The sequence below is a fragment of the Pollicipes pollicipes genome, unplaced genomic scaffold, assembly GCF_011947565.3.
Source record: "Pollicipes pollicipes isolate AB1234 unplaced genomic scaffold, Ppol_2.1 Scaffold_5724;HRSCAF=6776_pilon_pilon_pilon, whole genome shotgun sequence".
Classification (NCBI taxonomy): Eukaryota; Metazoa; Arthropoda; class Thecostraca; order Pollicipedomorpha; family Pollicipedidae; genus Pollicipes; species Pollicipes pollicipes.
In genome coordinates, this window is record NW_023596746.1 from 4,311,852 (window position 1) to 4,328,308 (window position 16,457).

Consider the following 16,457-nt stretch of genomic DNA (forward strand, 5'->3'; position numbering starts at 1 on the left):
CGTCGGCCTATTGCTCACCTGCCACAGGTGAGACGTCAGCCTGCTGCTCATCTGTCACAGGTGAGACGTCGGCCTATTGCTCACCTGTCACGGGTGAGACCGGTTTGCTGCTCACCTGTCACAGGTGAGACGTCAGCCTGCTGCTCATCTGTCACAGGTGAGACGTCAGCCTGCCGCTCATCTGTGACATGTGAGACGTTGGCCTGCTGCTCGCTGCCCACTTGTCACAGGTGAGACGTCGACCTGCTGCTCACCTGCCACAGGTAAGATGTCGACCTGCTGCTCATCTGTCACAGGTGAGATGTCGACCTATTGCTCACCTGTCACAGGTGAAACGTCAGTCTGCTGCTTATCTGTCACAGGTGAGACGTCGGCCTGCTGCTCACCTGTCGCAGGTAAGATGTCGGCCTGCTGCTCATCTGTCACAGGTTAGACGTCGGCCTGCTGCTCATCTGTCACATGTGAGACGTCGGCCTGCTGCTCATCTGTCACAGGTAAGACGTCGGCCTATTGCTCACCTGTCACAGGTGAGACGTCGGCCTGCTGCTCACCTGTCCGAGGTGAGGTGCCGAGCGAGACGGATGTGCCTGAGCCGACCGCCTTTGGCACAAGAACACCTGTCTGCACGCCGCCGGTGCACATGCTATTTGCCATCAAACGCGTAGTCACTGGCTTTCCAGCAAGATACACCTGTTACCGGACGTGCCCACTGTTGACCATCATCCTATACGAGGGGCCTCGAGGCCCTAAGGTCCTTGGAAGTAACTGCCGGACGTTTTGAACACGGCGCTTGAATTATGGGCAGCTCATTTGACGTAATGTTTAGGCATGTATAGGATATGAAGTCCCTGACCTCCATGGCTCATGAGCTACGACCTATTTTTTTTGGCTATGCTGGCAAAGTGTTACCCAAGAATGATAAATATCGTTTATTTTCGCAAAAAAGACATGTTTCAAAGAGCAGCTTACTAGACTGTTGTTCCTAACCCACGGTCCTTAAGTACCTAACTATCGCTCTGGTTGTTTTGCGAATTCAAGTCATCCAAAGCTAAGCTAGGTGAAACTTTGAAGAAGGTGCTCAACATTTGCATAGGGTTTTCGACTGAAATAGCCATCTTGAAGATCATTCGACGCAGTTCACAGCTTTGTCCTCCTTAAGACCAATCCCACTAAATTTCAAATCTACACGCCCACGAAGATGTGCAGACTATTTCACGCAGGCTATTACTAGGTCGCCCAGGCATTTCTGACGTTATTACAACACCATTCAAATCCTGCTAGCCCATTAGCTATGCGGCTACAAGGCTAAGACAAATAAAATTGTCGAGTCGTTTATATCTGGCGTTTGTGAGCACCATTCCAGATATAACGGCCGTCGCTTGGCTGTCAACCAATGTTGTACAAGGTATGATGACGCATCAAAAAATGAGGAGCGTATTTACTAAACACAGAAGTTGTGTTGCCCAGAGCGGTTTTTCCGCTCCAAGGTATGCCCAAAAGTTATAAGTGAGCTTATCTCATCAGATCTGATGCTCGCTTCAATATCTTCAAATGTAGAGCATGCCCTTCCAGCATCGGTGTTAAGTGAATTGCATTTTGGCATCGCGGATGGATAGATTCGAATCTTTTTCTGAAGCCATGAAACCCAGCAGACCAAACCAAACCTAGAGCATCAAACCAAACCTAAAAAATTTTTCCAAGCTTAGTGATATAAGTTCTAAAACTACGAAAACTACAAACCACCGCCGAATCCTGAAGCCAGCTCTCAACCGGCTAAATCAATCGAAAGCAGACAATTGCACCAAGCGGAAGGAATCGATGCTTCTAGATTTGTTGGCTCTTGTGGTGACCGTTATTTTACAATAAGGTTACGCACGTGTTCTTGGAATGAAAAATAAGATTACTTGATGTTGGGCATGCTAAATGTGTGTTACGAACACGACCGTGAACACTCCCCGGTTTTGAGAAGCGTTGGCCGAGGCAGAGTTAGCGGACCGGCTCGCTGGCTGTGACAGCCAGCGGGGCGGTTACTGTCGCTGGTCAGCCCGCCGACCCACTGACATTGTATGTCGGTCGGCTGTCGTTCGACCATCGCCGCCCCTATCCAGCACAGGATCACCGCTGTCGCCGAGCTCCCGGGCTCGGCGGACACGGTCCGTGTTACGATGTCCATGAATTGTGGACATTGTGAACTGTGGACATTGTGATCTGCGGACATTATGAGCTCCCCCGGTGGACACGGCTGTCGGCACCGTCTCTGCCGCCAGCAGGGGCGACGCCGCTGGCCTGCTGGCCGTCTGCTCGTTGCTCTCCTCCAGCATCGCCGCTGCTGCAGGCTCCGATCTCTTGACCGACGGCGTCCGTGGCCCGGCTGGCCCGGCTGGCCATCCTGACACGCCAGCACTGGCAGAGCCCGCACACCAGCCGCCTCCTCCCCGGCTTCCTTGTCTAGCGTCGCTCCTGCGCGTGAAGCACGCGGTCGCGGCCGCCGCGCCCGAAGCTATCTGGAACACAGCTGGGCGTCCCCCGGGGGCTGTTTCGGGGAATGCTCTGAGCCTTCCAAACGTCGTCGATCTGCTGGGCTTCGGAAATCTTTGCGTCATTTCATGAAAACCACGCCTCTTTTGGTGAAAACCGATTGGATGATTCCGGTTATTCCGGACTCAAGCGTTGAATACTTTCACTTTCGTTCAGATAACGCCTCCGTTATGTAAGTGGATTCGTGCGCGCCTGGCCATGTGGATTTGTTGTCAGGGCCAATGGCTGCTCGAGCACTTTGTTAAGTTTTTCTTACCTTGTTGTTCCGGTACAAACTGAGGACCATCTGAAAGTCTTTCTCGTCGGCATCGACGTCTGGTGTGTGCATATTAAACAAACACCATTTTGTCATCAGTATTTTCGTTCTGGTTTAGTTTTCCCAAGTCTTTGGACGGCAGAATGCGCAAGTTTAGCATGCGGTTTGCAACATTCCTTTCAGTTTGTCTTATCGACATCTTTTTTCCATCATGAGTTCGCCGATTTCCGCCTTAGAGTGCCTTACCTTGCTCGTTTTGTCGAATAGCCCACCCTCGATAATTTCCAAACGATGCTGTTGTGTCATAAACTTGCTTCATACCGTCTGTATGACTCTGCTATTTCTTGTTTAAATGAAAGACTCATTGGCGGCCAGGGTGATACCCTTGCCGCTATTGCTCTTAACAGTCTGAGCACTGGCCTGTATTTGCCGCTTCAAGGCCCGTGACCCTCTCTCTTGCTGCGCTCTCAGTACCTCTGGAACGGACTGCTGTCCTTTCTACCTCTCCTGGTGGTCAGGTCCTGAAGATGCTTCCTCATAGACGTCTGTTTGTGCGGATTCAAAGACCGAGCCATCCTGCCCGATCGAGCACTGAGTTCCATGCAGTCACAATGTCGGCAATAAATTCCTCGCAGTGCTCTGAGTTCACATCAGCCACTTTGCCTCACATTCTCGTATTCACTCGAAGTCCGCACTGTTTGCTGACTGGGCCACACTTCCAGCGGCCGGGAGAAACCCGGCAAGACCTGCCTCCTCTCGCCACTGGCGGCAGAGGAGCCCCGGGCATATCCGCTTGCTCGAAAGTCAGAAAGAAAGGGAACCGGACTCCGGCAGCACCAGTTAATATGCCAGCCGAGATTTTATGCATACCATACGACATGTATGTGCTACCATATAGACCATTTTTGCTATTGATAATTACAGGCAAATAATTCTGAAGTCGAATTCTGGTGTGGTGAGCGCCCAGGAGCTGTAATGTCGGTCGGCCACAGCCGGCGGATCCGCGCCCACTGGGCGCGAGAGTGCCCTGACCTCCGCCACTGAGTCACAGATACCATCAAGTCCGTCAGCGCTGTCTGGGCCTGCAGAGTATGCCAGAACGAGATGGTATCTGATAATGGACAACAGTTGGTCAATCTGGAGCTCGAAACTGATGTCCAACACCGTGGCATCCATCACACGGAGTCAGCCTTGTGCTGGCCTCGGGCGACGCCGCCGTGGAGTGCTTCAGAACAGGACAGAACTTCCATAAGAACAGCAGAACAGAACAGAACAGAACAGCTTCAGAGCAGGATCGTGGTCCGCCCGGGGCAGGTGAAGTGCAGCAAACTTCGAAAGCAGCTTGCAAATGCGTCTGGCTCGGTACGAGCCAGTTCACCCTGTACAACGGGCAAGTCGTCCCCGTTCTGCACCACGGGCGCCGAATGTGACGCGCCTTACCGTTCGTCGCCACAGCTGCCGCCCCGGTCGTCAGCGATCTGACGACGCGAGTCGGGAAGCGGTGGGCGGCTAACAAGGCCGTCTGCGACCGGCGGATGGGAGAAGCCACTCCAGACATCCACGCGAGCGACGACGTCCGCGTAAAGAACCCAAACAGCAGGACATCCGCCAAAGAGCGTCCCGCGCCTCTCACAGCCCGTTCGCGTGGGCAAGGACGTCGGACAAGCCACCTTCCAGGGACGTCGGACAAGCGACATTCCAAGGACGTCGGACCCTCCACATTCCGGACGTCCGGCGGCAAAAGCGTGGAACTCAGCCGGCCGGACAAGAGGGGCCTCCTACTGAGGGGCTGCCGACGAGCCAGAGACCCCCAGCAGATGACCTACCAGGGAACCAGGGCCAGACAACTCCAGCAGAGACCGTCCCGTCGAATGCGGCCCACCAGAGGCGCCCAGGCGAGGCAGCTGTCCGCGGGTCCGGCCTGACCGCCTCCATCTTTCTGCCTTCTGCGGGGGGGGAATGCAGTGTCGTTGCGCATGGGCGCTGTAACGTCGTCTGGCTCCGGCCGGCCGGCGCCGGAGCCGTGTCCCTAGGGGCGCCGGGGAAACGTGCCCGCGAATTGTCTCGTGTGACATCGTTCGATTGCTTTTAGACGGTCGCATGTTAGATCAAGCGCGTGGTTTGGAGTCTCCGACCCAACGCTCTCGCCACCTGTCTGACCGGACATCACACTATTCTTTTCCATGTTTTTCGGTCATGGTTTTAGTGTTAAGTATATGATTAAGAGAGAGAGAGAGAGAGAGAGAGAGAGATAGAGGTAGAGAGAGAGAGAGAGACACTCTAAAGAGGAGGGAGAGAGAGAGAGAGAGAGAGAGAGAGAGATAGAAAGAGAGAGAGAGAGAGAGAGAGAGAGAGGAGAATCCCCTACGGCCGTTAGCTCAGACGGATCACCCAGCTGTAGGGTCGTAGTGGCCAGAGTGTAAGCCAATGTGTGCATATCCAGCCAGTGCCCTCTCGAGTGTCCTCATGAGTGTCCTCACGCACTCTCGAGTGTACGCCATGGACATGTCCGCTCCCTGACATCGATCTTAGAACCCGAAACAGTGGGGTTGACTTTTGATTTTCAGTGGGCGCGGGGTCAATGCAGAACTATCATATCCAGTATCGGTGCCTTGGTTCCATCTGAAGTGCCCGGAGGTCATAAGTGTTCGTAAGACAAACTTCAGACGCTGACATGGTCCCACAACCCGCGTGCTATCCGGGTTTTTCAGAAGTGCTATAGACTTTTGAGACCGCCGGAACTGGACATGCGCCCGTCGGTAACTACTGCAGGTAGTGGCTGAGATGCTTATGGTAGTCACCAGCAGGTGTGTGTGGGTATGGCAGTGGAGTCCCGCGGACCAGCCGCAGAACTGTGAAGCGCCAGACTGGTGACTGTGCCCTGTGTGTTGCAGGGCAGCTGGTGTATCAGAGTCACCCGTCGCACCCATTTCGTTTGACGAGCTCCCCACCGAACATGTGACCGACGTGGATGAAGTCATCCCTGCGGATTACGACAAGACGGCATTCCCTTTCACACCGGGTAAGTGTGCGCACCGCGTGCAGAGCAGGCAACTTTGTTGGTCGATCCTGCACCTCGGAAACATCACCCGAAATTACCAGCTCGCTGTTGATTTAGCCACGGCCCGCCCTCGCCAAGCTGCAGCGTAACTCACGGACCATGTGCGCCACTGCCCGCGTCACGTTTGTCACGAGCGGACAGGCGAAGGACACGTCACGGCGGTGTCCGAGCCTTTCGCACGGCGCGACCCTCGTGCATTTACGCCGGCCGTCGGGTGTCGGCCGTGCGATGCCTGACACTGGCGCATTGTCTCCCACGTGCGCCGCGACCATTGTTGTCCCTGTCAATTGCCGTGTGGGCTCGTTAAGGACCTCGTGGCGACCGAGTTAGCATCCGCGGCTATACAAACGCGGCCGACGAGTCGCAATTGGCTTCTTTTGGGGTCACGTTCGACGTTGAGTTCGTGGTCAATAATCGGACTCCCACGAGACCACGGCTAGACAAAATGCCTCGTAATTCTTCGTGCGCTATTGAAGCGAACCCATCCAGTCTTCCCCTCCGACGTCTCTGTATCTTAGATTTCGTGTTACAGATGGCGTTATAAAAACTAAATATGCCCGTCCAAGGTGAGAGGGCTCACACTGAAACAATATTTCCCCACGCCGCAACACACATATCAACGGAGAAACCGTGTTCAGGGGCACGCGCGCACAGCACCCCCGGTGCACGTGCCTCCCCCCCCCACCAAATTTATTTCATGTATCGACACGTTCTTAACTTAATGTTGACATATAGAGATTTCAGATAGACATTTCAAGTAAAATCAAAAGCATGCGATGTTGGTTTAAAACACGCAGCAAATTGTGTGCGTCGGTGGCGCGTTTAGCTTGCTATTTATTGATTTTTAGATAAACGGTTAGAGAAATTGAAGAGCTGGGTCAAGTGTTCAAAGAGTCCAGGAGTTGAGCTGCAGGCCAATCCGGGGCAAATTGAAGAGCTGGGTCGAGTGTTTCAAAGAGTCCAGGAGCTGAGCTGCAGGCCGATCCGGGGCAAATTGAAGAGCTGGGTCGAATGCTCAGGGTCCAGGAGTTGAGCTGCAGGCCAATCCGGGGCAAAATGAAGAGCTGGGTCGAGTGTTCAAAGAGTCCAGGAGATAAGCTGCAGGCCGATCCGGGAAAATTGAAGAGCTGGGTCGAGTGTTCAAAGAGTACAGGAGTTAAGCTGCAGGCCGATCCGGGGCAAATTGAAGAGCTGGGTCGAGTGTTCAAAAAGTCCAGGAGTTCAGTCTCTGGTATTCAAAGAGCTCAGTCCTGGTATGGACTGAGCTCTCGATCATTTGTATAACTCGGGTTTGACCAGCGTCTTGTCGCTGGAAGCGAAAGTTACTGCTGAAAGTAACTACTGGGATCTAGTAAAAATTACACGTTAGCCGGCTATTAGATGCAAGCAGAACAATAGCCGTGAGCAAAGAAAGACACAAAGCAGTAATCAGACCTGAATCCTTGCGGCAAAGAAGACAGAACTGACTCCAGACTTAACAGTAGGGCCGTAGTCAGAGACTTTCGACAGGCGGGAGCATCAATGATAACAAATACGATAATCATGGTGTGTAGATGTCAAACCCATGTGTCACCTGCGCTGTATACCCGTAAATCCTCTTGTACGCATATCACACAGGTTCTACGCATAATCCTTCCGCGCATCAGGCAGGTCAAGAGGTCAAAGGTGATTGGATCGCCAGTGAGGAATGACAGAAAATCGCCCTACGGCTGTCTTGCCCCGCTTCTTCCTCCAAATGAAGGGTGAAACAGCGGAGCTGGGCGCTCTCGCACTCTCGGCTGTCCGCGCGGCTGAACGACTACAGAGGCCGCTACAGCCAGTGGGGGACGCTCACGTGGAGCGTGCCGGAGAGGGTGGACATGCTGTGGATGAATGGGCGCTTTCCTGGCGTGCGGAGAGTCGGCCGTCAAGCGGCGGACATTATGTTGAAATGTTCTCTTCCCTGAAACGAAAATAGGACTATTGAACTGATGACGCGTACACGTCCGAGCATGATCAACTCATGCTTCGTAGAATTCAAAAAAAGGACGCTCGTGGGTATTTCAACGGGTCCTCAAAGTCAAGTGGGCGCGGATGCGCGTCACCCGCGGGTGCTGATCACTACAGTAAGGCACTGTAGCCAGTGATGCAGTTTCCTGCCCAGAAGGGGGCTCGCGGCCGCCTTAAATGTTGCGGGACCCCCCCAATCTTGAAAACGCAATAGTTGAAATCCAGAGAGAAGTGTGTAGTTACGTGTATTTTCGGACAGGCCCAGCCAATTTTCCTTCCTCTGCCCATCGCCAGGTATTTTGCAAACCTTTGCCTCTGATCGTAACCGTACCACCCTTTTGAGATAACTGATGCCTCAGTGTTTCTCTTAGCAGCTAAGAGACAACAGCTGCTGTTGTCGCTGACGATGTAGGTGTGAACAGCGATGCAATACGAAAACACGATGACTGGCTATGGTATTGTGAAAAGCAGTATTATTAGAGAAGCATAGAAGAAATGGGTACCCTTTAAGGCTTCCCGAAGCTAACTGCCTGACTTTGACCCGGTCCAGCACGCGAGCAAGTCAATATTAAAACACGAAAACGCTCTAGTTTTTTACCTTGGAAACGTCACATCTGACCATTATACTAGGCTGCTCCCTCTGCGGTCAGAGGCAGACTGTTTCCACCGCTTCAGAGGGCAGCTAACGTGCCGTCGGCCGTCACGAGTAATGAGCACGGCTGGAGGCAGCATCCAGGTAGCAGGTTTGTTGTTGCGCCGAACACGAGTAAACAATTACGGATGGCCGCAGAGTGAGGACATGTCCAGCGTGAAGCAATGTGGGCAGATACTTAGCGTAAGTTACATAGTTACAAATACATAAGTTACAGATAAATACATAAGTTACAAATACATAAATTACAGATAAATACATAAGTTACAAATACATAAGTTACAAACACATAAGTTTCAAATACATAAGTTACAAACACGTAAGTTACAAATACATAAGCTACAAATACATAAGTTATCTAAAAAAGGTGGTACGGTTACGATCAGCGGCAAAGTTTTGCAATGTGGACAAATCTTAGTTGCTACCTAGCAACATTTAATTCCACCACCACCAGCTAGAAAGCAGGCTATAGGACCAGCCAGCTTGCTCTGTTCAAAAGCTTTCCATCTCTTTAAATATATTCAACAGAATATCAGATGAATGTGCAGCACTTCACACAAAACAACATTTGACAGTTTCTCGATACCACTGAAGTCGAGCAAACGATAGCAACACCACATGCATGAACATTCTGCATGACACGTGACAACAATCCTCGGCTTCACACACAAAAGTCAACGACGGTGCAATGCACTGAATCATACAAAGCCATTGGCTCGACGGAAGCGAACAAAACCGAACTTCAAGAGCGCTAGCCAGACCAACGACAGTTGCGTGGAATCGTCTTGGAGTTTGGTCGACCTCCACGCTGGTGGGGCGCCTCCGAACCCACCTGTCCAGCCGCTCAGCGCCCGGAGGGGCACGCCTGGGTGCCTTTCTACTGACACCCCTGGACGCCTCTGTACTCACATCCCTGGGCGTCTCTGTACTGACAGCCCTGGACGTCTCTGTACTGGCACCCCTAGGTGTCTCTGCACTGCCACCTCCGGGAGCCTCTGACCCCGCATCCTTGGGTGCCTCTGTACCGGCTCCCTGGGTGCGTCTCTTTTGGCATCCTTGGGTGCCTCTCTCTTGGAATCCCTGGGCGCGCACCACCCGGTATGCCTCCCGGATGGTGCGCACCCACGCGTGTCCCGGGTGCCGCACGGGTTGGCGCTTATTCATGGCGTAAGCCATTCCGGTACAACTCACGTAGACTACTCCCATGCGCGAAGCTTTTTTTCAAATGAGGCGCACCCCCGAATGAGCAATGTGCATAAAACTGCAAACGACCTTCACGCTACTTCCCGAACACCGCATCGGCCCAGTCTGGGCGTTGCCGTTACCGCTGGGCTCTCTCGTTGCTTGATGCTTCTCTGACGTGGCTCCATTTCAGGAAGCGTTATTATGCGCTGCTTCCTACGCTTCAGCGTCGAGGATATCTTAGAAATAGACGAAGCCAAAGGGGTGAGTGACGGCGCGAGTGGTTCGTTAAGTGTTTTCGATATGTAAGACTGATTTTAGTTTCGATGAGGAATCTTACCTGGACCGGCGAAACGCTTGTAGTATGCCTGCCGCAAAATAAGACATCGGACATTTTGGCCAAGATATGGTCACCCCCGATGCCGTGACATAGCTATAGACCACCGAAATATGGTCATCCCGATGCCGTGACATAGCTATAGACCGCCGAAATATGGTCATCCCGATGCCGTGACATAGCTATAGACCATCAAAACATGGTCATCCCGATGCCGTGACATAGCCATAGACCACCAAAATATGGTCATCCCGATGCCGTGACATAGCTATAGACCATCAAAACATGGTCATCCCGATGCCGTGACATAGCTATAGACCACCAAAATATGGTCATCCCGATGCCGTGACATAGCTATAGACCATCAAAACATGGTCATCCCGATGCCGTGACATAGCTATAGACCACCAAAATATGGTCATCCCGATGCCGTGACATAGCTATAGACCACCGAAATATGGTCATCCCGATGCCGTGACATAGCTATAGACCACCAAAATATGGTCATCCCGATGCCGTGACATAGCTATAGACCATCAAAACATGGTCATATCCCGATGCCGTGACATAGCTATAGACCACCAAAATATGGTCATCCCGATGCCGTGACATAGCTATAGACCACCGAAATATGGTCATCCCGATGCCGTGACATAGCTATAGACCACCAAAATATGGTCATCCCGATGCCGTGACATAGCTGTAGACCACCAAAAGGAAGCTCACTGCTATGCAGTGCTGCCAATATGAAAAGGCTTGACAGCACCAATCTTGCAGGCCTACCAATGGTCTTATTGTGTTCAAAAAGCGGCCTAATTTGGAACAAACTGTACAAATCGTACAAAACAGACAGCGGTTATGCATCCCAGCATGAAATGCAAAAAAAAAAAAACGGCGCAAAAAGTCGTTTAGGTGGGCAGCAATTCTTCTTTCATGTTGGCTAGGATGACGCACGTGAGTGTGGGCGTACGTGTCTACATAAGCGTGCCCTGGCTGACCGGGTGTCCGCCCCCCCCCCCCCCGTCGGCAGGTGGTGCGTTACCAGGTCTACACGAGCGTGTCCTGACTGACCGGATGTCTGTCCTCCCCGTCGGCAGGTGGTGCGTTACCAGGTCTACACGAGCGTGCCCTGGCTGACCGGATGTCTGTCCTCCCTGTCGGCAGGTGGTGCGTTACCAGGTACCCTGGCTGACCGGGTGTCTGTCCTCCCTGTCGGCAGGTGGTGCGTTACCAGGTCTGCGTGAGCGTGCCCTGGCTGACCGGGTGCCTGTCCTCCCTGTCGGCAGGTGGTGCGTTACCAGGTCTACGTGAGCGTGCCCTGGCTGACCGGGTGTCTGTTCTCCCTGTCGGCAGGCGGTGCGTTACCAGGTCTACGTGAGCGTGCCCTGGCTGATCGGGTCTCTGTCCTCCCTGTCGGCAGGTGGTGCGTTACCAGGTCTACGTGAGCGTGCCCTGGCTGACCGGGTGTCTGTCCTCCCTGTCGGCAGGTGGTGCGTTACCAGGTCTACACGAGCGTGTCCTGGTTGACCGGATGTTTGTCCTTCCCGTCGGCAGGTGGTGCGTTACCAGGTCTACTTTAGCGTGCCCTGGCTGACCGGATGTCTGTCCTCCCCGTCCGCAGGTGGTGCGTTACCAGGTCTACATGAGTGTGCCCTGGCTGACCGGGTGTCTGTCCTCCCTGTCGGCAGGTGGTGCGTTACCAGGTCTACATGAGCGTACCCTGGCTGACCGGATGTCTGTCCTCCCTGTCTGCAGGTGGTACGTTACCAGGTCTACATGAGCGTACTCTGGCCTGACCGGCGGCTGACCCTGCCAGAGCTGAGCAACGACACCAAGAGCATCACGCTGAACCCGACCCTGGTTCGAAAGCTCTGGATGCCTGACCTCATGATCTACAAGCTGGAGGACATGGAGGCGGTCAGGATGCTACGCAAGCTTGGCTCCCTGAGACTGCTCCGGAACGGCTATGTGCGATATGGGCTCTAGTGAGTGCTTTGACCCTGGTACAGCTGGCGTTCCACCCGAAGCGCGAACGGGTGACGGGACTATATTCCCGTCTCTCTTCCACAGCTCCTGATGTACTCGTGGAAATTGACAGAAAGTCCTACGTGGATATCATGTGATAGTCTAGGAGCATTTCGGAGTGCAACGCACATGAGAGCTGAGCGGGTAGGGGAACATGATATCAGAAATAGCATTTGTGGGCGGGGTCAATGCCAAGTAGAAGACAAGTTTTTCATGTATCGCGAAAGAGTTGATGTAAAGCATCCTAATGAGTGTAGGGGGCGAGAGCGGGTGCGTAGCAATCTAGGTTCGATGTTCCTCCGTCCATGCCCGAGCAGCAAGGTGCTGTGCTCAGCGGTTTCAGACACGTTTGCCGACATGCACGCGATCTCGTGCCATAGGCGTGGGAACGCTTTTAAAAATGGGGGGGGGGGGGGCAAGCTAGTGGTGTTCTTCAGGAACATTTTCTGGAAAGCAAACCCGATGACCAGGGGAGGGGGGGGGGGGGGTAGGGGGGTAGGAATGAAGGTTGTTATCGCTCCTTATTCAACAGTCATGACCGCTATGCTAGATTTGCACCTAGAGCTGCTTCTCACTGGCGTACAGTCTTGCCTATTTGACTCATCTGTCATTTGGCATATAAAGCTATTCAGCTTCCCAAGATTATTCGTCACCCTAGGGAGGCGAAATTCCACGAGCGGGCAGGCATCTCGGATCATTGAGGAATCATCTGTCTCCACGGCGTAGATGCCAAAGTACGGTCTGGATATAGGCTGGTAATAATTTTGAAAAGGGATCGATGGTTCACAGTGCGACAGATTTGTCATGCGCCTTCAATTCGCTGGGTGCTTTTCAAGAGAGAAGACTTGTCGCAGCATTTTAGGCGGAAACAAATTCGGGAGCTTGAAACTGCCAGAAGCAATGTGACAAAAATCATAAAGCTTTTTAGTTTCAGAAGTCATAAAAAAGAACCAAGCCACATAATGAGGCCTATCTGTCACATGTTCCTTATCTGGGCATTGCTCCTGTCCGCCGTTGGTGGCCACGGCCTTGGTCCGGACGTCTCCCGCATGACTGACTGCGATCTGACCGTATGGCTGCTTTGTTGCATACTTTTAGATCAGCGTTACTACTATATGATACATGAAACATGTGTTGGACAGCTGCAATAGTATCTTTTTCCGAATTATCTTCCCTTGCACCACATCATCCCAGAAAAATATCCTCCGGGAAGCTGTCTGCTTTAGGTATGAATTGGCACAACGGATGCTTCACTGCCCATCATGCAACGCATACGACCTGATTTGCTTTTGCGTGTAGGCGGGGTGTAGCCAGAGCCTTGCGAAGGGGGAACACAAGGTTGACAAAATCCCATCTTATAGTGGTCTCCCCAAATATCCCCGGATATAGCTTACTTGTTAATAAGCGACACAGATTTCTTCGTTTTATTTTTTTTTTTTTTGTAACCAGAACAGAAACCAGGTGCTACCGTGAGCTTAATTCTTTTTGTATTTTGAGTTCAGTGAACTGCAGAAATCAGGCGTTGAACGACTGTATAAAATAAATCACCGGTGCTTTTAACGTACAATGGTTAGTTGGCTCTTTCTAAGCGGATAAAGTTCAGAAGCTTTGTCACAATTTGCTACCTTGTTTTCTACTGGCATTGAGGACATCGCGAAGGCAGATCATACATCGATATGTTTGATCCAAATTTGAAGATGAAAATTGTATTGCACATCGAGTGGTCAACAATGTGTATTAACATGGCTAAGCCATGTTTGTCTGAAAATGTTCACCATTCAGTTAGAATCGATCAGTGATGCAATTTATGTAGCGTGGTTTTTTAACATCCGCGCTCGCCGATTTTAGCAACAAGAACTTCGAAACCAGGCGTTGTGGTCTCCATAGTTCGCGGAGCGTTAGCCCAGTTGCTCTCAGTCGCGGCCCACCGGTGGACGAAAATGATGACGCTTCTGAAATTATTACATTTAAGCACTTCAATCGACTAGTAATATAAGCTATGTGACGTAATTTTAAGCATGCGCACCAAAGATCTTACCGACACAAGCCTCGACCCCAGGCGTTGCAGTTTCTGTAGGCCGCTCAGCGTTGGCCTAGCAGTTAATACTAAGTTGTGGTCAACTGGTGGACGAAAATGACGACGCTTCTGAAAACGTTTGCTTGCACGCCTCGTGACATCAGATCTTGCATTTAGAAGGCCGCCCGAGGGCATATTTCACGTGGGCAGTTTTTAAACAGATGAAAAGAACGGATTGGCCCTTAAAGCACCGCGAAGTGGGACTGAAATCTGGTGATTAAACTGGAAGAGTAAAGGTAGAATATCCATTTTTCGTGTTTTGCAGCTATTCATACATCCAGGAGACATATGAACACGGCACTCGCAGTCTGGTGGCATTTGCAGTGACCGAAACTTTTCGGTTTTGCGGAAACCGCAGCCCAGACTATCCCTGTCCTTGCTCTGGAGGCTGCGGGCGGGCATGTTCCAGCCCTTTGATGTAATTTGTTTCAGAAATACATTCTGAAAAAATGAACGATCTCTGGGAGACATGGCATGACCTTGCTCGTTTTTTAAGCTCATTTCGACCCCCCTATTTAACGATAATGAGACCCCATTTGCTCAACAATAATGAGGCCCCTTATTTCCTTTCGGGCAAGAGGCCTCCTGAGTAGAGCACCACCATACTGCTTCCAGTCAAGGGCTGAAGGGCCATTCCGTCCCATTGCGAAATGTCTTCTGGCTGTGATTCCGGTGACACGGGGCGGGATCTCCTAGTCGATCCAGAGGCCATTAGGATATATCATATCATATTGTTCCATCCCTGACACGGGAGACCTTCTGACCCGCGTCGCTAGCCCCGGATCAGCACAGAAACCCTCATTGACGCAACACAATCCCTGATCACCGTAGGTAGTCCAACAATTATCACATAAAATTCAGTTCCGTGTTTTTCTGTGTTCTTCAGGGATATTGAGTTCTCCCTGACCTTAGATTGTAGATGAAATGGGGTTCCTAATTCGTATTAGCATTGCTAACCCGTGTTCGTCTTAAAATGCTTAAGATCCTGTCAGAACTGATTACTGATAGAAAACTACGTAATATTGGTCTTGAACATGCGCGCTCGCAATTCGTAGCAACAATCTCGACGCCCGGCGTTGCAGTCACCAGGCTCCGCGGCGCCGGCCTTACGGCTGTACACTAAGCGATGGCCAATGAGTAAACGAAAAGAATGACGCAATCTTAAGGGGATGGCTGGTGAACTAGGCAAATCGGCATGCATGTTAAATGTAGTGCAAAAGTAAGCCAAATGCAGCCTTAATCTGAAAAGTACGGGGGACAGTTAACATGTACTTGGTCTTCCCACCTTGAAAAGTGGTGGCTATGGCCCCCTTGCCCCCCCCCCACCCCCCCTGTTCCTACGCCCATGGCTCGCGCAGTTACAGGAAATACTGAATTATTTCGCTATATACAGAAGCAATCTTTGCTTAACACAAACAGTCCCGACATCAGCAGTTCCTCATCCGCTGTGCGTCTGCACAGCCTCTCTCCTGTCGCCACTTGACCTTGAGCACGCCAGGGCGGCCATGTCGGCGGTCGGTGCGACCGGGAGCACGTTCTGGCTATTTAAACCTTTATGAACGCCCAGATAAAATTCTGGCTTACGTGCTGTGCCCTGAACACGCCACTGTATGAGCAGGAGCGGCTGTGAGATGCCATCGGGGCACCCGCCCCCTCCCCCTCCTAATTCATATTTGTTCGCTCGTGCGCATGCATGTGACTAAATGTCGGTAATAATAAAATCAAGGCAGATACGCAGCGAAGGTAAATAAAAATATGTTATGTTATCAACAAACAGGTTAAAGCGATACTAAACATTTGTTACGTGTCGTGCAATACCTGTTATACGCTATGCGATATTTCATGTCATACGTAGAATTTTCGGTGCAACATTTTGCGGTGTGGTCTCCGTTGCGAAATCCTACTCAGCCCATACCACACGTTATAAAAGGTGTGTTCCTTTTAAACGCGTGCTTTTAGATTCAATTAACAAAAAAAGAACAGGGAATGAGCGTCATCGTCATCCGAGTGGCAATTATCGCAATATTTTCCATTTTTCTCCACGAGATCGAGGGATGCGCGGGTATGTTAAGACGGCTAGCCGCGCGAACGCCACTGAGACTACGCTTGGCCTGTGGCCTGTGTGAGATTTCGGTACGCCTTCGCTGCCCAACGAAACGTGATTCACTTGCGTTGGGTATGGAGTGTAGCGTTTAAAAGTGGTAGAGCTTCGCACGCCTGGAGTGCCCTTCTTCCTTTCACAATTTTGTATGTTTCCGGTACGGGCAGGCATGAAGCATAAATCGCCAAACGCGCACAAATTTTCAAGAGGTTTCAAAGTTTTCCCGCTTAGGTTTTACG